Genomic DNA, 23,876 nt, shown 5'->3' on the forward strand with positions numbered 1-23,876 from the left:
TCAAGACAGGGGCTGCTCAGGCTTACCACTAGGTGCTTGAGTGGCGTTCCATGATAAGTCATATACTGTCTGGTATTTGAAAGCTGGCATGGCAGAAGGCAGGATGGCCTACAAATAAATTACTTCATTTCAGGGGCACAAAGTCTTTGCCAGGACACACATATTTTGCATTCATTTCCTAGAGGCTATTGAAAGTGTGGCATAGCTGTTAGATATTTTGTTGTGGTTGCTGCTGCTCAAGAGCTTTATAGCCCAGATACAAAATGTAAAACTTGCAGGAATCCAGCAAGAGACTATTCAGAAGAATTAGACAACTGGAACCCATAATTAGCCTTCATAGTCTTGAGCCTTCTAGGATATGCTGGAATTCAAAAGCACTTTGAAAATTCCTTGGGTGAAATTTAATTAATGAAGTTGTGTTGCATACCATGAATATACAGAAGAATATACTGTCATTATGTAACTTTAGAGGAACAAATTTATTGGAAACATGACACAGGTTATGCTCTGTTTTTGCCCTCTCTGGCTAAATTGTTTTCCCATAGTTGCTTTTTTTTTTTTTTTAATGAAAGCAAATATTTTTTATTATTGGCCTTCCTCTTTAATGAGTAAACCTTTTTTTTTTTTAAAGTAATTTCTTTAACTTGTGTTCCTTCTCTCTCTTCCCTCTTTACCACTTCTGTAACATGGTGGCTGGGGAGACCCTGTTAATGTTAATACAGGGGCAATCAGTGAGCCAGTTAATCACCTGCCTCTGCCAGATAGCTGGCGCTGCTTTGCTGTCTGACAGAGATAAATTAGAAAGGGAGAATGATGATTTAAAACAATACCTTAAAATGGTTATCAAACAAAGGCAAGCATTTACTAAGCTGTTAAACCAGAGAGAAGTCCCCTGGAAGGGGAAAAGGGACAGCCTTTATCTTGCAAAAAGGGCAAATGGTAAAATAAAGTGTCAACCCCGGCACATTTTATGTCAATTCAAGTGACTAAAGGCCAATTTGGCACAGCATGTGTTTGGATCATACGCTGTAAAATGCATGACCTTGTTTCCTGCCACTGATTTATAGCTTCGTGTGCCTCGGGCTTTTATTTTTCCTTCCTGAAGAGAAAAACCCTCGACCCTTGATGGAAAAGTGGCAGACCTGCAGAAGAGGCAGGAGTGTGGGGGTGCCCCTCTCCTTGAAGGCGACGTCCATGCCTCTCCAGCCTGGATTGCTTTGTGAGTGCAGCCAGCAGGCAGGGACAGGACTTTGTCAGCAATTCCACGAAATATAAAACAGCATAAGATTCTTTGCCAGGTGAAGTGGGCAGAGCTGTCACAGGTGCAGCCACTCAATTTATAGGGGATTCAGGTGTGATCAGGATCAAATCAACACCGTTCAACAGAGGGGCTCAGGGGGTCCTAAGAGGAAGGTGTAGGCTCTGAGTTGGTAGTTATTTATTGATTTGATCTACTCCTGCAAGTTCCTAGAAAACTCACATGTTCGTCTAACACATTCTCGGAGCTTGTTTTCTAATATGTGACATCACCTGGGGGATGGGAGTCCCTTGTCCTTTCGCTCTTCACTCTCATTCTTTTGGCTTCTGGCTGGAGTTTGAGTTTACGTCAATCCGTATGTTCTCATTGGCTTTTTCAGCTTTGGGAGTATATTCTTTTTCTAAGTAAATGTTGAATTTGGCACTTTTGCTGCCCCTTCCCTGCCCCTGTTTTTGGAGCTCTACAGAGAGTGACAAGGTGCCTTTCCCCTGCTCCCATCGTTTGGCAGCCATTGGTTGACACTGGTTGGATAATTAGCAAACTACACAGGCAGGTGCGTGGCTCCCGTTTCTTTGGTGAAATCTTGCTTTTGCATGCAGCGTGATGTTCTTGCTTAGATGATCATGGTTCTTTGTAACTGGACGAGAATGATCATCTATAATCAGCACAGGTACAAACATGATGCCAAGGGACCCGTATGGATGCCAAAGCACCTTCCTTTTATCAGTTCGGTGTTTAGACTAACTGGACTTCCAGAGAATAGACTGAGCCTCAGATGCAGAGAGGGGACAGGGCTTTTGTTCTGTGCTTTCAGAAGAGACCCTCGCACTTAGAGCTTGGTCACTTGTGGTTTCCCTCTACGCCCTCACCAGTCTAATCTATTCACAACCCGAGAAATAAGAAGGACTTGTAAAATGCTGGGACTTGAAGGGGCTTTGGAAGTCACCTCTATTTGTTTCATGTAGGAAGGGAGTGAGCTCAGTTACTTTAATTTGGACAGATTAAATCATCAGTGACTAAAATGAGAGCAGAATGTGGGTCTCGCACATTCTCAAATCCTCTTAGACTCCATCATTCAGGCTTTTTTTTTTTTTAATGTGCAGAAGTGGTTATGAAGATTATGGATTTCAAGAATCTTGTTGGAAAGAGTGGGTTCAGGATGAATTTATCCCTTTAAAAAAAAACTGGTTCTCAGAGTGGCAAAGAGAGTGTCATTCCTTGATGACTGCATAAAGATCTAAGTCTTATTCTCTGTGACACCTTTTAGTTTTGCTTGGGAAAATCTAACCTCCTAGCTTTCATTTTGACAAGCCAAGAGCCATTTGACACAGTTCTTCCTGGGCAAGCTATTGGACCTTTCCTTTGGTTCCACTTCCTCATACGTAAAGTCACAGTGAAAATTCTTCTCACCGTGGAAGAGATGATATGAACACGTCCATTCTGTCCTAGGTTTCTTGTGTACGAGGCTGCTCATTTTGAGGTTGATCTAACCCGGTGCTTCTCAGAGTGTGGTCCCCAGACCACCAGCAGCACCAGCAGCATCACCTGGGAGCTTAGTGGAATTGCAAATTCTCAGGCACCATTTCTGATCTAATGTATCACAAACTGGGTAGAGTCCAGTAATTTGTGTTTTAACAAATCTCCCAGGTGATTCTAATGGGTGCTCAAGTTTGAGAACCACTGATCTAAAGGATTTTTTTCTGTCCTCCCTTTGGCATAGACTATAGTTATGAAACTGAATGGGTCATAAGGGAACATTTATATGAGAAGAAGCTAAGATTCACAGATAACTAATTATCTCTTGAACTTCATGAGGGAGGAATAACTGTTCTGTAGCTCTAGTCTATGGCTTTGTTGGTTTTATTGGGGTTGGGGAATCCACATCCAAATTATAAGTTCTGTTGAGTGAAGATTACACCTGGCATATTCCCTATTATTTCCTCAGCTTCTGTCAGTCTCTGGAATACACTTGGGACTGAATATTGGTTGAAGAATAAATGCACGAATGTCTGTTGAGTATGCTTTGGCACTGTAGTATAGTGGAAGACACATAAAATTCAACAAGGGGCAAGTCCAGAATCTCAAGTTTGATCCTCTTTAACTGAGTAAACTAAATTATATTGCTTTATGTTTGGGCTTGAGAATTCTCATCTTTTTTACAATAAGATTGAGCTAGAATTGGTATTACAGGATACCCCAGTATAACATTGAAGAGCCTGTGACGAAAATACACAGACAAGGTGAGTGCAAATAGAAATCTTAAGCTCCATTAAGACTGGCTTTAGTTAGTCCTTCTCCATGAGATTTCCCATTTATGTATCTCCATCAAGGTCTAACTCTCCTAAAATATTGTTATGTTCTTTTTTCTTTTTGTGACCCTCAACCTCAATTTTTTTAAATCATTATTTGACTCTGTCTTGGAAGAAATGGAATATATTCATACGTAAGCTGCTAACAGGAGAGGCTAAGTTGTATGTACCATTTATCCAACAAAATTCTGGTACAGTAAGCATGGCAGAATACATACTCAATAAGTGGAAAGGCATTATGCAAACTAATGAGGGTCCTATATATGTTGTGGGGTCATAAAGGCCTGGCTTTGGATCTTGGCTTAGAAGATGTAACAGTGAAACTTATCTTTTTGAAGTTTAGTTACCAACCTGTCAAAGAAGTAATGCCTAATTTATAGAACTCTTATGAAGAATAAATACAGTAACATGTCAAGCTCCTACTACGGTACCTGGATCATAATAGGTCCCCAACAAAGTACAGTTTACTTTCCTTATTTTGACATTTCTCCATGGCCTACCTTTCTGAGCACCCTAGAGAGATTGTATACTTATTTCTTTGCTTTCAGAGCATTTTATGTTTGTATACATTTTTCCCTTACAATTTTCAGAATATATTTTGAGAAAGAGATTCAATCAAGAAAAACACTGGGAGATGAAGGATAGAAACGCATGTCAGAAGCGAGACTAAATTTAGAGGATTCACAACCTTGGGAGTATCAGAAAGGAAACCTTTACTCTTAGGATAAAAAAATAATAGTTTAAGGTCAGAATCCCATGGAATTCTAAAAGAAGGGCAGTCCCCTTCTTAGGAAGTTGAAACCATTCTTTCAATTGAGGGTTAAATGATTTGATGTAAAATGATTCTCCTCACATGGATGAACCCTGTAAAAACCACTGTTAGATTATTCACTGTTATTCAGAAAATACACTTTGACATTTGCACAGAATGGGGCATAGAGGATAAGGAAAGGTAAAGGTATACAGCCTGTGAATGGTGGGATTTTTTTTCTTTGGGAACACAGAGCATCTGGGTCATAAGTCTCAATGAAGATGGTCTTTCTATGGCCAATAGCAGAGAAATGAAAGGCAGAACAGAATAGCTTGTTATTGGGTGGAACTTTCTAACCCGGCCTGCCATCCTGTCCCTCCCAGGGCTGGGGATGGTCCTTGGAACCAAACTGGCAGAGGGAGTGCCTGGATCCCCATCTGTATTCTGCCAGATTCCGCACATGCCGGGCCACATCAATGTGCTCCGTTTTGGGGATTGAAGAGTGATCCGAAGATATGAATATTTTCCAAAACAACTGCAATGGAGTAAAATATGAAATGAGGATAGGGCTGGCTCGGTCACTTTGTAACTGATGACAGAGACACTTGATTTTTATTTCTTACATGCTTTCTGTACTCTGAAAAGAAGAAATGAAAGGCATCACTTGGTTTTTGGTCAAGGAACCAGATTCCACATGGATGTGTAGAGTTAGGGTGAGATAAGAAAGAACATGAAGACAGGCTGAAGCATGATGGAGAAGATGAGGATCCGAAAGAAACCATAGACAAGACTTGATATGATCTTTCTGCTTATAAGATCTGCAAATAAAAAGGCATTTTAATGAGCCATTGCACTCTGGAACAGAAAACAATAGGTATTAATTAGTATGTGGTCCCAGGGAGACCTAGGAACCACTTGTCAGGAAAAGGAAATATTCAGAGGAGGCAGAGGCATAGACTGGGATGGATGAGAAATCTGATCTCCAGAAAGTTATGGAAAACATTAAAGAATGATAGAAAGTTACAGTAGAAAGTGTAGGAAGGGACCCCATGTCATTGCTACTGTGGAGAAGCATTTCTCAAGGAGAGCTCTGCCCCATATTCCACAAGGGTAGATTCCTAACACAGGCAAAATCATGCTCAGTAGCACCACGTACAGAAACATGCACAGCAAATACCTCTTCAGGGTAACTCTTGATCTAGAGAAAAGTTAAACATGATCTTAACTTGGTAATTGATTGTAAAATTTTTACTAAAATTCAGAGGGGAAAAAATAGTTTTTGTTATCTTCCTAAACTTTGCTTAATTAAAAAAAGAAAAATTAAGTTTTGTAAAGAAAGAAAGAAACTAGGTTAACCTGAAGTTATTCATTTTTCATAAAGCAAAATTTCTGTCGTTGTTGAATAGTATACTCTAAAGCATTCTTTGTTCAAAAAGTCAAGCTAATTGGGCTGAAAAGCCCAACTGTTTCCCCTTGACTTTAGTTGACTCCTTTGTTTATGGCTCTTATGTATTCATTAGAGATGGCAAAAGTACTTCTTTTCTGTTTTTCTTTTGGAGGCAATTTTAATAAATTGTTAGAAACAGAGTGCCATGCTTGGTTATGGATGTCCGCCAAAGATGAAGTATGCTCAGTCTATTTGTCAGGCCTTATAGTTCGTCCTCATTTGTAAATTTTTAATCAAAAGTGAGTACATGTATAATAATATATTACTCTCAGAAATTAACAGATTTGGGGGAGGTAGCTCTGTGGTAGAGCCTTTGCCTAGGATGTGCAGGCCCTGGATTTGATCCCCAGTACCACCAAAATAATAATAATAATAATAATAATAATAATAATAATAATAATAATAATAAATAAACAAACAGATTTGGCACAAAATGTTAAGATTTGACAATTTGGGAAGTGGATTCAAAGTATTGACTATATTAACCCATGACCTTTTGTATATTGGAAGTACTTTATTAGAAGATATTTAAAATGATAATTAAAAATACCAGATCCAGTAATTTAATTTGAGGTTTAAATTGCAGTTTTTCCTCCAAATGTTTTTGTTTTGTTTTACTTACCAATCAGGAAGCCAAATTGCCCATTTCTGTAAAGAATACATCCTTTTAATTAATTTCTATGACCCCTAGCTTTCTACCTTCTCCATTTGCATGTATATTCTTTCTCTGGACAGATGCATTCTGACCTGTTGACTAACATAGGGTTTTGGAAGAGAATTTAGGTTATAGACCAGTGATTTTAGACCTATGTAAAATACAGTTTCTCAGGCACGTGCCAGCCCCAGCTCCCAATGCTGAAAGCAGAAGGAGGACTCAGGTTCTGGTCTTGCCCTTTCTCGTGACTTCTCCCTGGGGAGGGACACAGCAATGAGGACAGATATCTCCACAGTTTGTCCCAGGGCCATAGTGACTTCTGGAAAATAGTTTCATGTGAAAATAGTTTTATAATGAGAAATGGGGTAAAAAAAAAAAAATTGAAGAATGTTACTTAGAAGCCAGCACCACTCAGCATGGGTCATTTATAGCATTCTACAGACTTAACTCTGCCTTCGGTGGATGATGCTGTCTTCAATTTCCTGTGAGTGTCTGTTGAGATGCCTTGATCGTAGCGGACTCCAGAACATTGCATATTTATTATTAGCCTTCGTTGGTACCATCTGCCCATGGGCAGTTGAATAGAAGGCAACCCTCTTCAGGATTCTCATTGAGCACCTTGAGTACGTGTCTTAGAGCCTATTCTATTTCTTATAAGTTGTGATTTTAATATTATCTAGTTATACCATCTAACCGTCTTTTCTTTAGAATCCTTTCTTTATTGATCATCTTGGTATTCTTAAAGAAAAAGCATTGCTAATACTAGAATATAAGAAAGTCTTGAAATAAAAAAGATAGTCAAATATGAAATTGTGAAATGAAAAATAATCAAATTATAATATATGCACATGCCATTTTTTTCCATGCTTTGCACCATATACCAAACTAATGCCAAATATATTATGTTCCTAAATGTAAAATTCCAGAATATAAAACTTCTGGAATAAAACAGAGGAAGGAAATATTTATGACCTTGTGTTAGGCTAAGATTTCTTAGATCAACATTAAAAGCATGATTCATAAAAGAAAAGAATCATAAATCTATTTTCTTATCCCTTATCTGCTAAATAGCTTTTCATCCAAATTGTTTTAAAACACTCATAACTTGATAATAAGAGAACAATTAAAAAGTGGGCAGAATGTTTGAACAAATATGTGGATGTCAGATTATCACATGATACGATGTTCAACCTGATTTTTCTTTAGGGATATGTAAATTAAAACCACAATGAGATACCATTGAGCACCTGGTAGAATGACTAGTTAAAAAGTCTGATATGGTTAGCAATGAGGTGTCCTTCCAAAACTCCTGTGTTTTTCTTCCCTGTGTCTCCTACCCCGTCTCTCTCTCTCTCTCTCTCTCTCTCTCTCTCTCTCTCTCTGCTTCCTGTTTGCCATGATTGAAGTAGCACTCCTCTGCCAGGCCTTCCCACCATGATGTCTGCCTTACCTTGGCACAGAGCAATGGAATTGGCTGATTATAGACTGAACCTCTGAAATCATGAACTGAGATAACCTTTTTCTCTTTGTAGTTTTTTTGTTGTTGTTGCTGTTTGATATTGTGGTCACAATGATGAAAAACTAACACAAAGACTTATTAACCATACTCAGTGTAAATGAGGATGGGGATGAATTGGAACTTTCAAGTTCTGCTGGTGGCAATGTAAAATGTTACAGCTACTTTGGAAAGCAGTTTGACAGCTTCTTTAAAAGGTCATACATGTCCATACCAGTTGTGCTAGACAGTTTTTTGTTTTTGTAATAAAATAACTGAGATAATAACATTTTTTAAAAGAGAGGTATATTTTGGCTAAGGTTGTAGTCCATGATCAGTTGGCCCTCTTGCTTTGGGACTATAGTGAGCCAGCACATCATGGGGAAGAGTATGTGGTGGAACAGAACTGCTCGCCTCATGGCTGGCCAGCAAAAAGTCAGAAAGAGGCCAGGGTCTCAATGTCTCTAAGGGCGTGCCCTGATGATCTAACTTCCTATCAACTGGGCCTCATCTCTGAAAGATTCTATTACCTCCCAAGAGTGTCACAAGCTGGGGACCAAGCCTTTAACCTATGGATCTTTTAGGGACACTCCAGATCTAAACTATAGCACCAAACTACCCAGCCATTCCACCTGTGGATATTTACCAAAAAGAAATGAAAGTATATATTCTTATGAAGTCTTGTGTATGAATGTTCATTAATGTTGTAATAGCCCAAGATGGAAGCAATGCAAATATCATCAGTAGACAAATGGGTGAACAATTTGTAGTATAACTATATGCACTAGAATATTACTCTGCAACAAGAAAGAATGAATTGATGATACAAGGATGAATTTTAAAATAATTATGCTGAATGAAAAAAGCTAGATAAAAACATATATGCTGGATGATTCCATTTATATAAAATTCTTGAAAATTCAAGCTAATCCATAGTGAAAGAAAGTTAACAGTTACCTGGGACGGAGAAGTCTGGAAAGGGGAGAGGGAAGAATTGTGAAGGATCACAAGGAAACTTGATGAGGCCATGGATGTATTTATTATTTTAATTTTGAGGGTGTTCTTACTATTATCTGTACATTAAAATTTATAAAATGGTATACTTCAGCTTTTTGTGTGTAAATTATATCTCAATAAAGCTGTTAAAAAGAAAGACAAGGAAGAAGAGGGGAAAAGGAAGAGAGGGAGAGAGGTGGGAGGAAATGTTTTGAAATCAGAGACCTGGGCTGGGGTCTTGGATCTTCCATTTACTTGCAAATTGCATAACCTCTCTGAGCTCAGTTTTCTTTTCTGTAACACAGTTACTAATATCCTCCTGATACACAGATAATGTGAGAAAAATATACTTTTTCAATATGCAAATCCTCAAGAAATATTTGCCACTATTATGAATATCATTGATGATGTTTCACTTGCAGATACAAACTGCAGCAATTTGGGTCATTTACCTTCCACATGGGGGGTAAATGTCTGGATGTTGAAGTAGGTGTGAGGTGGACAGAAGAAGCAGGTATGTCACCTTTTGCTGTGAAATGGAAGATCAAACCTGCAACTTGTTAGACCTCTGACTGCACAGGAAATGTATTGCAGCTGCCCTCCTGATTGGGGTCTACGGGTCCCAGCATGCACAGGTCCGATTTAATGTGGGCCACAGAGCACTGCTTGTAAGGACGTGCAGTTTCTGTGGTCTACCCCCAACAGAGAGGAACTGAAGCAAAAAACAGCAATAAATTCTTAATGCATTGCGCACATTATGTCTCATGTAATTTTTAAACAAAAGGCATACCATGCATTTTTTTCCCAGTATGCTGGAATATATTTATGTTTACCAAAAGATGGCCAGCTATTGCTTGGATAACGCGAAAAGCTTTTATAAGCACAAGAATGTTTATAAAGAAATTGTTTAGACACATGCATGTCCACAGTTCAAAAATATATATATATTGTGGTTTCTGTTTCCATTAAACATCTACTTCTTGCCTAGCCTGGAGCGTGGAAGTAGATGCAAAGCACTAAGCCATTTAAAATCTAAATCAGACTTTAATAAGGGAATGTCATGTTTCATTTAAAAGCTTCTCTTCACCTCCTTTTCTTGTGCTGTCAAGTGAAAGAAAAGCTAGCTTTATAATTACACGGCTGCCTCAGCTTAAGATTATATGTGAGATCTCACATTATTTTTCCACACCTTTCCCTCTCTCTCTTCCTCCCTGTTCCACCTCCTCCCCTCTCTGCCACCCAGCCCTCCCCCACCCTGGTCTTCTTCCTCACCCTTCCTTCTTAAGGACCTGACAGAATGATGGAGCTCTGTTGATTAAGCTACCGAACGGAAGTGGCCCTGATTAATTTAAGGGTGACAAGCAAAAAAATAAAATGAAATGAAATAAATGACTTGAGTGTCAAGTGTTTCTCACTGTGGATCATCATCGTAACCTGGCTGGGTAGAAAATTAGGTAATTTGGTTTTCTACTGCTCAGCAGAGTGTGAAATCAGATGGAACTTAACTTTGACAAATGTTTACTCTCTTGTAGTCAGTGTCCCTACTGCTGTTCTGAGGTTCTTCAGGTCCTCTCTCACAGTTGATCATGATATTCGCAGCTGGACACGATTCCAACCCTCACCCCTCCTGAAGAACTTGGCAAACTTATCGAGAGCTGCGACTGCAGGTCCTCATTCAGATATATTTTGTGGCAGCCTCTTACTTTTTTTTTTTCTTTCCTAATCATAACTATTAACTGCACTGTGGATCATAGAATAGGAAGTCCACAAAAGCAAGTACTGAATATCGGAAATCATCACGTTATTCCCTAAGAGTTGTTATTGTGAGAAAGATAATGTACAAAAATTACTGCTAGAGTTTCCATTGACTTGCCCCCCAGAGGCCCATGTATGAAAGTCTTAATCTCCCAGGCTGTGGCACCCCTGGGTCATGGTGGAACCTTTAGGACTAGGGGTGCTAGTGGAAGGAAGTTGTCATTTGAGGTCATGCCATTGAAGAGAGGGCATACTGGGACCCCTGGTCCCTTTCTCTCTGTGTCTCTCTCTCTCTCTCTGCTTCCTGGACACCATGAGGTAAAAGTCTTTTCTGCCACTTGCTCCTGCCGTGATGGAATGTGCCACCCCAGATCTAATGCAACAAGACTAACCCCCTGTGGGCTGAAACCTCTGAAACCATCAGCCAAAATAAATCTAGCCTTCTTATAAATTGTTTCTCTCAGGTATTTTGTCATAGTGACAAAAAGGTGACAAACACAATTCCATCATGGTAGAGCATAAAGTTATGTGATTTTATGTCTTTTTTCCTGGGGCAGTGTACTTGCAGTTATTTTGTCTGTTTAAAAAAAAAAAAAAAAAGAACTTAGTTGATGCTTGATCACTGGCCTGACAAAGAGGTCAGTTTTGAATGGAAATGTCTGAGATAAATGGTAGGGGATGCAGAGAGAAATATTTCATAGATTCTGTGTAATGACTAATAAGAAACCATTGATAATATCTCTATGATAGTAAGGAAATCCACCTGTTATGTCTTGGATTTGAGGTGCACCCCAAATGCACCTGTGTTTACATAGGACTATTTGGAGATGAAATGATAGGATTGTGAGAGCTGTAACCTAATCAGTTCATCCTAGTTTGAATAGGCAGTTGGGGATATGGCAGGATAAGATGGATCACTGGGGGCATGCCCTGGAAAGGTACAACTTCCCTGTATCCCCTCCTCCTTTCTCTGCTTCCTAGCCCCATGAATGGAGCAGTGCTTCTTCACCATGTCCTTCTACCCTGGTGTCCTGCCTCACCTTGGGCCTAGAGCAATGAAATCGGCTGACCAAACTTCAAGAATCATGAGCCAAAATAAACTTTTCTTTCTTTAAGTTGCTCTTATCAGGTATTTTGGTTAAAATGATATAAAGCTGACTAATAAGCCATCCTTGCATAGATAATTTTTTTGTGGTACTGAAGACAAAATATAATTTAGATGACGCATTAATGTAGGTATTGTCTTCTGTTCCATCACTGGAAACCTATAGAAGGTTTAGGCCTACTGGAAGATTCTTAGCTTCGGAAGAAGCCAAGGAATCATCTCCACCTGACACATGAATCCCTCCACGAGACCCTCAAACAATGTTAAACACATTCAACATGAGGGAACTCACTATCCTGCTGTTATTGGATAGTTCTGTTGGAAAGGTCATCCATCTTTTATCCAAAATCAGCCTCTTGGCATTTTAACCAATTGATGAAACTTGACATTCTGGAGCCTTTGAGAATAAATTGAATCCTCTTCTGCCTGGAAGCCCCCCCCCCTCCCAGTTTTTTAGATAGTACTCATATTTCCACTAAAATTCTTAGTTCACTCACCACATAAAATAGTCCTCACTTATTTCAGTAGTTTCTAAGTCTCCTCTAGGGTCTTGCGCAATTCCTTGCACACAGTAGGTCTCAGTGAAGGTCTTGACAGAAGCCTGACACCAGTCATATCCACTGAAATTCCACTGGCAACTGCATTCTACTAAGATCCTACTATTTGGAATGTGGAAATAGCAGTGACTCCTAGGATGTTTTGAGGTTGATATCATCAATGTTTAAACTATTCATGTGACTTCTATTTCCTCCTTCCTTGGTTGGTGAATCCACCCTTCCTTTCTCTTTTTAATTTGCACCAGTGCACAGAAAAGAATGTTTAGGAGAAAAAGACATGTTGATATAAACTAATCTAGCATGAAAGATCTAGGAAAGAAGCCTGACCTTTGAGGAAAATATAAGTTCTTTTTAAAAAAAAATTATTTATTTTGCAATCTGTACATGTGGAAAAATGAGAATTCATACCCTATTTGAATCAAATATATGTCAAGATCATTGTATTGTCTTGAGCAACTAATAAAAAAATAGAGGAAACAAAAAAAAATAAAAGTTCTTTTTCCTCTCTATTTGATGAGAACTAACTAGAAATTTTATTTGTAGTTAATTAGTTCACTTACTAGCCAGTTCATTTCTGTTTATTTCAGAAAGCTCATGTACATTGCATATGAAATTATGTATTTTTCTTTAGCTTTTGGCATTTTGTGGGTGATGTGGGCATTATGGGCTTTATTATGTTCTTCCCCTCCAAAACAATTCATATGTTGAAGCCCTAGATCCCAGTACTTTATATTGGGAATGTGTTTGGATATAGTCTTTGAAGAGGTGATTAAGTTAAAATGAAGTCATTGGGCTGACCCCTAATGTACTATGACTGTTGTTCCAGAAGGAAGACCCTGTGAAGACACAGGGAGAAGGTGGCCATGTATAGGCCAAGGAGAGAGGCTCAGAAGAAACCAACCTTGCCAACATTTTGACCTTGAACATGTAACCTCCAGAATTATGAGAAAATAAATTTTTGTTCTTTAAACTGTCTAGTGTATGGTACTTTGTTATGGCAGCCCCAGTCAATTAGGAAAATGAGAAAATGCCTATTGTGTAAATTCTCAGTGTGAACCCAAGCTAAGATTAAAGAAGATATAAAATCAAATTTTATCAGATATATCTACAAATATTTGGTTATTGGAGATAATATTGGATCTACTGATCTTATTCATCTGTAATTTTTCATTTGAAATAAACCCAATTCTTCTTGTTCTTAAGAGCTTTGAAAGGAAAATCCACAAAGCATGGTGACTAAATTATATGCTTTAAAACCTTATTCTCTACAATCACTAAATTAATGTAATTTGAGGCATGCTAGCAGTCCTTGTGGTGACTAACTGATGTGCTGCCCCACTACACTCATATTTTTATTACTTTGTCATGCATCACCAAAGCTATGATTTTGCCAAGGAATTATATGCCCGAACTTCCAATTTCATCACTTTATTTTTTTCTTATTTTCACATGGTCTCTAATCACATATAATTGTTAGCCTGCCCAAGGATTTTTGGAAGAAGCTTTTCATGTTTGGCCAAAGAGCACCTTGTGGGAAATTGATCCGGTGACCCAAATAGGCACCCAGCAAGTTACTGACAAAATGGGGACAGAACATTAATTATGTGTCTGCATTACAAACTGTGGGTTACCAATTAGTGGGTTGCAGCCAACACTTACATAAGTTAGAATAGAATCAGGTGGGCAATATCAGATACATTGATAACCTTCCTTAACATAGTAAGGCTAATCATTGTATAAAATTCTGTTGTGGTTATATTCATTAACTCGACATACATATGTCACCTGCTGTATACCAAGCACTGTCGTTAGATGCTTGAGATACACCAACAGACAAACAGACAAGGATCCCTAACCTCATAGAGCTTACTTGGAAGTGGAAAAAAGTACATGATAAATAATAAGCATAATAAGTAAATTGTGTGATATATTAAGAAGGTGACTATATTATGGGAAAAAAAAGAAAAAGTGGCAGAAGGAAAAGGGGATTAGAAGTGGTAGTGTGGGATGGATACATTGGTAAATAAGATGGTCATGATAGTCCTCATTGCATGGAGGTTTGAGCAGATAGGAGGTGAGGAAGTTGGCCAGGTGGATGAGCCAGAGCAAATAGTGTAGGCAGAGGGAATAAACCAATAAGACATAAAGGTGGGAATTTCTAGAGTGCTTGTGGAATGGCAGGGAGGCAGTGTGTCTGGAGAATGAATCAGGGAGTGTTGTATCAAAGAGGTCAGAGTAGGCCAGATAACATAGCTCTTGTTAGGCCATTGGAGGGATTCTGGATCTTGTATTAAATGCAGCTAGGAATTTCTCAGGTTCTGGGCAGAGGACTCATGTGTGGACTGTGATAGACAATGCATTTATTATTCTAAGTCTCTCAATTTAAAAAAAAAGACTAGAAGAGATGGTCATATCAGGAATTCTTTAAAACTCCTGTGCAATGGAATTTCTGTTTGTAATATGTTGGGAGTAAAGTTTCACAGATGGTCTCTTAGTATTTGGAAGTGGTTTATCAAACCTGAATAAAAATAAGAATTGCTTGGAGCTTTGTTAAAGATCCTGTCTCCCAACTTTACCCCAGACCTGCTGGGATCAAAATGTGCATCGTTAAAAAGCAACTCGGATATATTTCTTTTGTATTCAGGAACATGTTCAAATCACTGTCAGTTTGAAAAATCTGAGTTCCATTGCTGCCACTTCCTAGCAGCTAGGCATTGGTCAGGTGACAACCTTGAGCCTCAATGCCCACTCCACAAGGATGGGTTGAGGAGTTGAACAGTCTGCCACACACACAGGGAACACTCAGTAAATGGGAGCCATGTAAGTCCCAGGGCTTGTCCCCGGGTAGCTCTTGAGAGTGGGAATAACTGGTAAAGGATGCATAGGAGAGTGGTTTACCAGAAAATGAGTTCTTCCTGTCAACAATCAGTTGTTCTTCAGGCCCACTGGACTGTTTGCTAGCTGTTCTAAGAGTGTCATGTGGGCCTGATGAAATCGGTGAGCCAGGGTCCCCTTTGATCTGGCTAATTATGGTGAAGAATGAAAAAAATGTTAATTGCTTGACTCTTGGCTCCTGTTTTCCTTAGCATCATGCTTCCCTGCCCGGACTCACTCTGAGGCAGTCCCTTGTCAAGCTTTGGAACACGTGGTTGATGCCTCTTGAGGAACTTCATGACCACAGCAAGAGCAAGGGTTCAGGTCTGTGCTCACGGAGTAAGTGGAAGGAGAGCAGAAAACAATGAACCTTTTCTTTCTCCCTAATGAAATGCCACAAACAACCATCCTTCATGGTGGCAAGAAGGTTGAAAATCCAAAGAAGGATCCTCTGGGAAGCCTTAGTATACTTTGTAAGAAAATTGTTAATTGTTAGGGGAGAAAAAGAGGGCGATTTTAGGCACAGTGTCACATTTCTTTTAATGCATAGACTTTCTAAAAGTTGAATTTTAATTGAATTAGGGAGACTACAAATTATATTTTATGGTCTAAGGACATAATTCTGGGCTGTTCAAAGGAAGATAATTTCAAACATTCTAATAGCAAAATAGAATAACACGAGAAAGGATAACTTAGAGTCTGTTACTATAATGAAAGGTATATACATATTCACATAAAAAATATTGTGACCGAGTTAAAAGAACCTGGACTGAGAATGAGAAGACTAGTCCTGCTTCAAACATCAACTTTTTTTCTCTTTTTTAAATTTTTTAAATTATTTTTTTAGTTGCAGATGGACACAATATCTTTATTTCTATTTATTTATTTTTATGTGGTGCTGAGGATCTAACCCAGGGCCTTATGTGTGTGAGGCAAGCGCTGTACCACTGAGCCACAATCCCATCCCTCAACTTCCTTTTTCTGACAGCAATAATAGTGACAGTAGTAGTAATATTCAGAATCGAATGAGCACTCGTCATGCACCAGGCTTTATGAGAAGGACTTCACTTTTAACCCTTATATATAAAGGAAGTTCTATTACTGCTTCATGCTATGCATTAAGAAATTCAAGCTTTTAAAAAATTTTTTTTTATTTTTACTTTTTTTGTGGTGCAGAGGCTCAGACTCAGGGCCTTGTTCATGCTAGGCAAGAGCTCTGCTGCTGAGCTACGCCTGGAGCCCAGTCAAGGACAGCCAACCCCAGGAGGCCTGGGAAGGGAACTTCCTTGGTCTGACTGCAGAGTTTGTTCGTACTCAGAACCTTGAGCTGTTGCCTCAGGTCATAATTTCTTATGATTGCAGACAGCGGGAAATGAAATTCTGGATCTGGACCTCAAAACAAGATCCTTTTGAGAAGATACTTCCCTCAAAAATAGGGCAGAGGGGAGAAAGGATACGCCTTCAGGTCAGGGACCCTCAGCATCACTTGGGAATGTTTTTGAAATTCCCATTCTCAGGCCACTCCAGACCTATTGAAAAGCCATGTTCAGGGTAGAGCCTAGCAATCTGCATTTTCCTGAGCTTTCTGGGTGATTCTGATACATGCTCAGGTTTGAGAACCACTGGTCTGAGGGCAGACCGTCCACATTTCTTATCCAAACCGTCCACATTTCTTAATAATGCATATTTGTTTTTATGTTGAATATTGAACTTGGTTTGGGTCAGATTATTTATTTCGAGATTTCCAAATAAATGTTAAAAGTGTGAAAAGAGGTATAGAAGTTTTTACAGTTATTAAAAAAGAGAAACATACATTTTACAAGGTTTGAGACATTCGTGATTCATGAGTTCTAAAGAAATTTATAATTTAAATTGAGGGAACAATGCTTCCTTTCATCTATCTTCAGGTGCCCAATAATGAGTTCAGGAGACGCAGAAGTGCTGGTGGGAGGTAGAGTAAAGATCGAGACTTGTTTGGAGAAAAGCACTGAAAGATGCAAAAGGATTTTTACTTGAAAAGGGAAATGAAAAAGAGTTTTGGGAAATGCACTGAGGTCCTGGAGGGGTCAAGGCAGAGAGAAAGTGGCTCTTTGGAAAGTAAAAGGACCAAACTGGAAAGTGGAGTTTGGAAAGGAAGAATGAACTCGTTTGTATTTCTGGGGAAACTCTGGTAGCATCCCGAGAAAGGCAGCATCTTTGAAGAGTCAGAGTCAGAGTGTTCTGTCAGAGACGTGTGCAGTTGTACCAGCTGTGATCATTCAGCAGTGACAGAAACCCAAATGAAAGTGCCTGGATCAAAACAGGATCTCTCAACTCATGTCAATAGAGATCAGAGAAGAACTGACTCAAAACAGGATCTCTCAACTCATGTCAATAGAGATCAGAGAAGAACTGACTCGGGGCCTGCCAGGCCCAGGAGCTCCAGCAAGTCACTATTTATGGGTCTCCTTGTTATCTCTGTGCCAACCCCTTTCTCAGGGAGGTACCCTTCTTGCATCACTAAGTTAGTGACCTGAAGCTCCAGGCCTGTATTAAGTCATCAGAACCCCAGATAGTATCCTAAAATGGAGCCTTTACTTCAGACAGTCTAGACCAGGTCCACATCCTTCCCAAAAGATGGTAGGTAGGGCCACTGAGTGGGGTTCCTTTGGAAGCGGGACTGTGGTTACAGAAAAGGTGTGTCTAGGGTGGTTGAGGGATGAGCCCACTAGAGGGATCACCAAAGGAGCAGAGGACCCAGGAAGGACTCCAGCTCACGGATGCTATTTGATCCAGGTACAGACGGATGAAGGCTAGGTTCGTATTCATTCCTGCAAAACCCAAGAGGACAAACTATGATCATTGCTGTAAGGAAATAATCACCCTGACTTTTAACAGGTCAGTAAGAGGAAAACAGCTCATTGTCCTGCCTGGAGTGTAGGGAAGAGATTAATTGGTGCTATTAGTACTTATTGTGAAGTTGAGAAGTTTTGGGGAAAGAGAGCCTCACAGTATTACCAGGGGAAGTTTTTGTAGTTGCTGGGGTGTTATGGGGGGAGGGGGGTCCAAAAGGAACTGTGCAGCTGGTGGTACCCAGGGGTGTAGAACTGGACATTTGCTCCCTACATCCTTTACCCTTGAATTTTTAGCACAAAGAGCTGACAGTACTTTTCTCTTACTTTCATTAAATTAGGTATCTGAGGGCTTGTATATCTTTCCTCAGTGTAAATGTTGTAAGCTTTAAGAGCAGACTTCCGAACCACGGTTGCAGCCTCTAGTTTTTCAGACTTGTATTCTCTACTGATTTTTTTTTCCTCCATAATTTTAACCTTTGAAATGAACAAATTTCCGGGTAAAATGATGAACATGGCTTTCTAGAATTAAAAACCATCTTGACACTCCCTGTTTCATATGTACATAGGAAAGAAGCAAATTACTGAAAGGTAGCTAAGTTTAGCTCAGCCTTCACAGAGAGGATGCTTTACCTTAATGGAGCAGCTGACCAGGAAACAGATTGCCAGCTGATTCTGAGTTGGGTTATGGGATAACTCTGATCTTGGGAAAGCTGTTTGTCCTCCGGAAGTTCCTCTAGAACCAGAAAAGTGTTTGTGGATTGGTTTGGAAAGAGTCACCCAAAAGTAAAGTGAAGGCAAGATGTTAAATATGTCAGGCAGTGAGACAGGTTTAGAGTGACATGGAAACACTCAGTGATTTTTCATCTCATAACTGATAGGGACTCCGGGGCGGGGTGGATTCAGCATAGTTGTCTGCAGAGCCTGCAGTTATAGCTGAGAAGAGCGGAGCTTTCCAAGTGTGTACTAGCACTGAAATCAGTGTCTTCATTAGAGTATTAATCGCGGTAGAAGTGGGAATTAAACTTGGCAACATGACAGAGAAACTGACATCCGAGATATTAAATTGAAAAGATTGCCACTCAAATCAAATCAGATAATGCTATTAGCGTCATCTCTGGCACTCTCAACACTCTAAAGGGATGGGAGAAAAGAAGCCCTAAGTTAAACAGCTACGTGTGCCTCCCCGCCCCCCCTTTGGGATTGCTGTCATAATCTCAGGAGATTAAATATAAAGTCAAAGCGGGAGAGCTTCTTGCTGATTGATGCCTATTCAAATACTACAAATTCATTAGTCACAAATTAATTTTTCCTGTGGCTGTACAAAGTCAGAAGAGAAAATTCTGCTTATGAGAAGCGAATTGTGCTAGTATATTTTAGCCAAGCGCTTATTTAAAAAAAAAAAATGCTCATTTTGTTCTAATGAGTCTGTTTCTTGCATGTTCCTAGCATGAGAACGGCACCCGGGATGACATGAAGTTCCTACTGGAAATTTGGTAGAGTTTCTGTAAATAGGAGCATTCTGCATTCTCTCTTCATTTCCCCACCCCCTCCCCCGTCATGACGAAGACAGTCAAATTGGAAACTCTGTACAGAGAATAAAATCAGCTCTTTCATAACTCTTTCACCTTGACCTTTCTCTCATAGTGTTCAAAGTCAGGGCCAGTAATGAAAGCCCTTGTAGTTTTGTGATTACCTGATTTTCTCTTCTCTTTTGCTCAGCATTACCATAAAACCTGACATTATGTCCCCATCTGCCTCTCGTGGAGACTGCAGTAAGTGGGGGTTTGGCTTGAAGCCCATTAGTGGATTTTGAAAGTAGTTTACTTGCTCCAGATGAAGAGCAAAGCACTCCATCGCCGAATCCATACTCCCTGCTGAAGGTAATAGTTCCATTTTATTTTTCTGGCTCCACAATTTACAGCCAGCAGTTAGATTTGGGATAGTCGTCTGCCTTTGGGATTTCAGAGTGTTATGATTTTAGTGCAGGGGTTTCATGGAGCCACCTGCAGCCTGCACATCAGAGAGGCTGCCAATGCTGTGGTCATCTCCTCTGGCAACTGAGATACACCCAGAGTTTTGTGGAAAGTAATGATAGCTCTTTATCCCAAGCCGGTCATTGGAGATGTCTTGGGCAGGAGCGCCCCCTGGATTTCAATGGTAGAGCAAACGTTTTCTAAAACGGGATGTAATTAGCCTTTTCACTAAATGATAGATCGCCTGCCTTCCCAGGGAGACTATTTTTGGTCTGGCTACTTCTGAAGTTGTGTGCTCTTTTCTATAGCTCTCTGCTGAGGAGTTACCCTGTCTGTTTTGTCCGGGAAGGATATCACTCTCTTTGGCATTCAGACACCTGATACCTTTTGCATTTGGGAGGTATAATTGTAATTGCATGCATGTATTACGTATGTGTGTGTGTTCTTTTTAATTATACGTCACAGTAGGATTCATTTTGACATAATTTAAAAGGCATGGGATACATTTTGCTCTAATCCAATCCCTAGTATTTCCCCTTCCCTACTCCCTCCTTTTACTCTACTGATCTTTCCGCTATTTATTTGTAGTTTGTTTTTTAAAATTAGTGTCTTGTGAATGTACACGATAGTGATATTCACTATGGTGTAGTCATATATGTACATAGTGAAGTTATGCCAGATTTATCCTACTATCTTTCTTTATCCCATTTCCCCCTTCGTTCTCTTCATTCCCCTTTGTCTACTCCAAATGACCTTTCTTCGTCTATTTTTTGTCTACTGCCCTCTTATTTTGGATTAGCTTCTTCATATCAGAGATAACATTCTACCTTTGGCTTTTAGGGCCTGGCTTATTTTGTTTAGCATGTTAGACTCTAGTTCCATTCATTTGCCAGCAAATGCCACGAAGTCATTCTTGTTTATAGCTGAGTAATACTCCATTGTGTATATATACCACATTTTCTTTATCTACTTCATCTGTTGAAAGGCACCTAGGTTGGCTTTATAGCTTGGTTATGGTGAATTATGCTGCCACAAACATTAACGTGGCCATGTCACAGTAGTATGCTAATTTTAAATCCTTTGGGTATATACCAAGGTGTTGGAATAGCTCGGTCATATGGTGGTTCCATTCCTAGTTTTTTAAGGAATCTCCATACTGCTTTTCAGAGTGGTTGCACCAGTTTGCAGTCCCACCAAACAATGTATGAGTATCCCTATTCCCTCATATTCTCACCAATATTTACTGTTACTTTTATTCTTCACAATTGCCATGCTGATTGGAATGAGATGAAATCTCAATGTAGTTTTAATTTGTATTTCTCATTGCTAGAGATGCTGAATATTTTTTCATATATTTGTTGACCATTTATATTTCTTCTTTTGAGTAGTGCCTGTTCAGCTCCTTTGCCCACTTATTGATTGACATTATTTTGTATGTGTGTGTGTGTTAAGTGAAGAAGCTTTTTAGTTTGATACCTTCCCATTTATTGGGTTTTAATTTTACTTCTTGCACTTCAGGGGTCTTGTTGAAGAAGTCAGTTTCTAAGCTGACACATTCGAGTGTTGGGCCTATATTTTCTTCTAGTAGGTGTAGGGTTTCTGGTCTAATTCTTAGGTCTTTGATCCGCTTTGAGTTGAGTTTTATGTGGGGTGAGAGATGGGGGGGTGTCTAATTTCATTTTGCAACATGTGGATTTCCAGTTTTCCCAGCACCATTTGTTTTTTTAAAAGGCTATCTTTTTTTCTACAGTATGTTTTTGGCACCTTTGTCTGATAGCAGATAACTGTATTTATGCGGTATTATCTGTGTCTTCTGTTCTCTTCCAATGCCTGTTTTGGTGCTAGTACCAGTATTCATGTAGTTTTGAAGTACTCGGTTTGGGTTTTGAGAGAACCTTCTTCCATCATTCCCCTTGCTATACTGGAGATTGAACCCAGGGGCACTCTACCTTGGAGCTATATCCCCAGCCTTTTTAAAAATTTGATGTTTTATTTTGAGTCAGGGTCTCTCTAAGTTGCCCAGGCTGTCTTTGAGTAACTGGGATTACAGGTATGCACCACTGGGCCCAGTTCAAAGAGCCTTCTTTAGGGTTTTGATCTACCACATTTTATTCAACTGGTTTCATCCAGGTTTCGGGGTACTCTGACTACTGTTTCCCTAAAGCTGTCAAGTGTTAGAATCCTGCCCCTCAGGTGATGGGCTAGGAAGTAAGGCCTTTGGGTGATTAGGTCATGAGGGTGGAGGCTCTGTGAATGAGATTTGGGCCTCTATAAGAGAGAGCTCCCTGGCCCCATGTGAGAACACAGCAAGAAGATGGGTCCTCCCCAGAGTCCAGGTCCACTGTCCATCTTGGACTGCTCAGACTCCAGAATGTGAGAAAGAAACATCAGTCATTTAAAAACTCCTTGGTTCATGGTTATTTATTAGAGCATCCTAAGCAGACTAAGACACAGGGATGGAGCTGACTTTTCTCTTTTTCTCTAATCTCTTTTAAGAGCAACCATTAATTATATACCTGCTGTGTATCAGGCCCTTTTTTAATCTAATGTCTTATTATACCTATGTGTTTGCTTTGAGAGATTGTTTCTCCTGACTTGAAATAAAACAAAAAATAAAAAACACTGACGTTCAGAGAGGTAAAATGACTTCCAAGGTCACCTAGTTGGTTAATCATTGAGCTGGATTTAATCCCAGTTCCCTAAATCCTGAGTGCTTTCATAACTCTACTGGTCCCAACTCTGGCCAAGCAGCAGCACAACCTGGAAAATTTCAATAATAATAATAATAATAATAACAACAATAATAATTTTTTAGTTACTTCCCAAATTTCTCATATCCTCAGCTTGAGACGGTTCCTGGCACTTAGTAGGCATGTTATAAATATTTATGCCTAGTCATTTTGAGTAGGTAACAAGCAATACTTTAATCATTAAATCAACATATACAATTGGTCCCTTCCATATTCATGAATTCTATGCCCATGAATTGAACCAACCATGAGAACATTTGGAAACAAAATAATTTTATCTGTACTAAACATTAATGGACTTTTTTTCATCCATGTCATTTTTCCCTAAACAATAGAGTATAATAATTATTTAGATGATATGTACATTATAGTGGGTATTAAAAGCAATCTAGAGATGATTTAAAGTATTTAAAAGGATGCATGTGGGTTCTATGCAAGAACCACATCATTATAGAAGGGACTGAGCACCCAAGGACTTTAGTGTCTGGGAGTCCTGCAAACAATCCTCTTTGGTACTTAGGGATTTGTGCACTTACAAAAACGCCCAATACGAAAGTACAATACAAATGAAAGGTACTGTTGTTATAAAATAAGTTATAAGAGAAATTCCACGTATGATTGACTGGAGTCACTGAATCCTATTAAAGGAAATCAATGGGTCAGAGTGAAAGAAGTTGTAAGTTGGGAATTGTACCTAGCAAAGAGGTTTTGGGAGACCAGTGCCCTGAAATCTGAACAGATCCAGTGATTTGAGAGATGTTTTTATGTTGATAAAATGCATTGTAATATCTGAAGAAGGCAATACATCATAAATCTACTTGGAAAATAGATGACCCTGTTTGATGCACAGTACGTGTTTCTGAAGGCCTGATTTTCTCTATCTGAGAGCTAGTTGGATTCACTTGTTTCCCATTGCTCCCGTCTGCCAGCAGACGTGAATGTGGAGAGTAAGGAGAGCTGGAGATGAGAAAGGGGTGCAGTCATTTCATGTTCTAACCAAATACCTATGACTGACATATACAGTGGAGTACCTACACAGTCAAATGACTTGCTTGCTTCCAGCTCATTATAAGCAACCTGTCAATATAAAGGGAAATTTCTGAACTCTGTAATTAAT

The 23,876-nt window shown here is 39.4% G+C and overlaps 1 protein-coding gene and 1 long non-coding RNA gene across 2 annotated transcripts in view; both read left to right on the plus strand.

The window, feature by feature from the left end:
• Lhfpl6 (LHFPL tetraspan subfamily member 6) overlaps positions 1-23,876 on the plus strand; it is a 228,580-nt gene that overhangs the window by 70,775 nt on the left and 133,929 nt on the right. The window lies entirely within an intron of this gene.
• LOC144365166 (uncharacterized) lies at positions 560-13,298 on the plus strand. The gene is made up of 2 exons (XR_013423427.1): positions 560-10,578; positions 13,155-13,298. It is a non-coding gene; the product is annotated as an uncharacterized LOC144365166 (long non-coding RNA).

Source organism: Ictidomys tridecemlineatus, chromosome 6, assembly GCF_052094955.1.
Source record: "Ictidomys tridecemlineatus isolate mIctTri1 chromosome 6, mIctTri1.hap1, whole genome shotgun sequence".
In the NCBI taxonomy this organism is placed as follows: Eukaryota; Metazoa; Chordata; class Mammalia; order Rodentia; family Sciuridae; genus Ictidomys; species Ictidomys tridecemlineatus.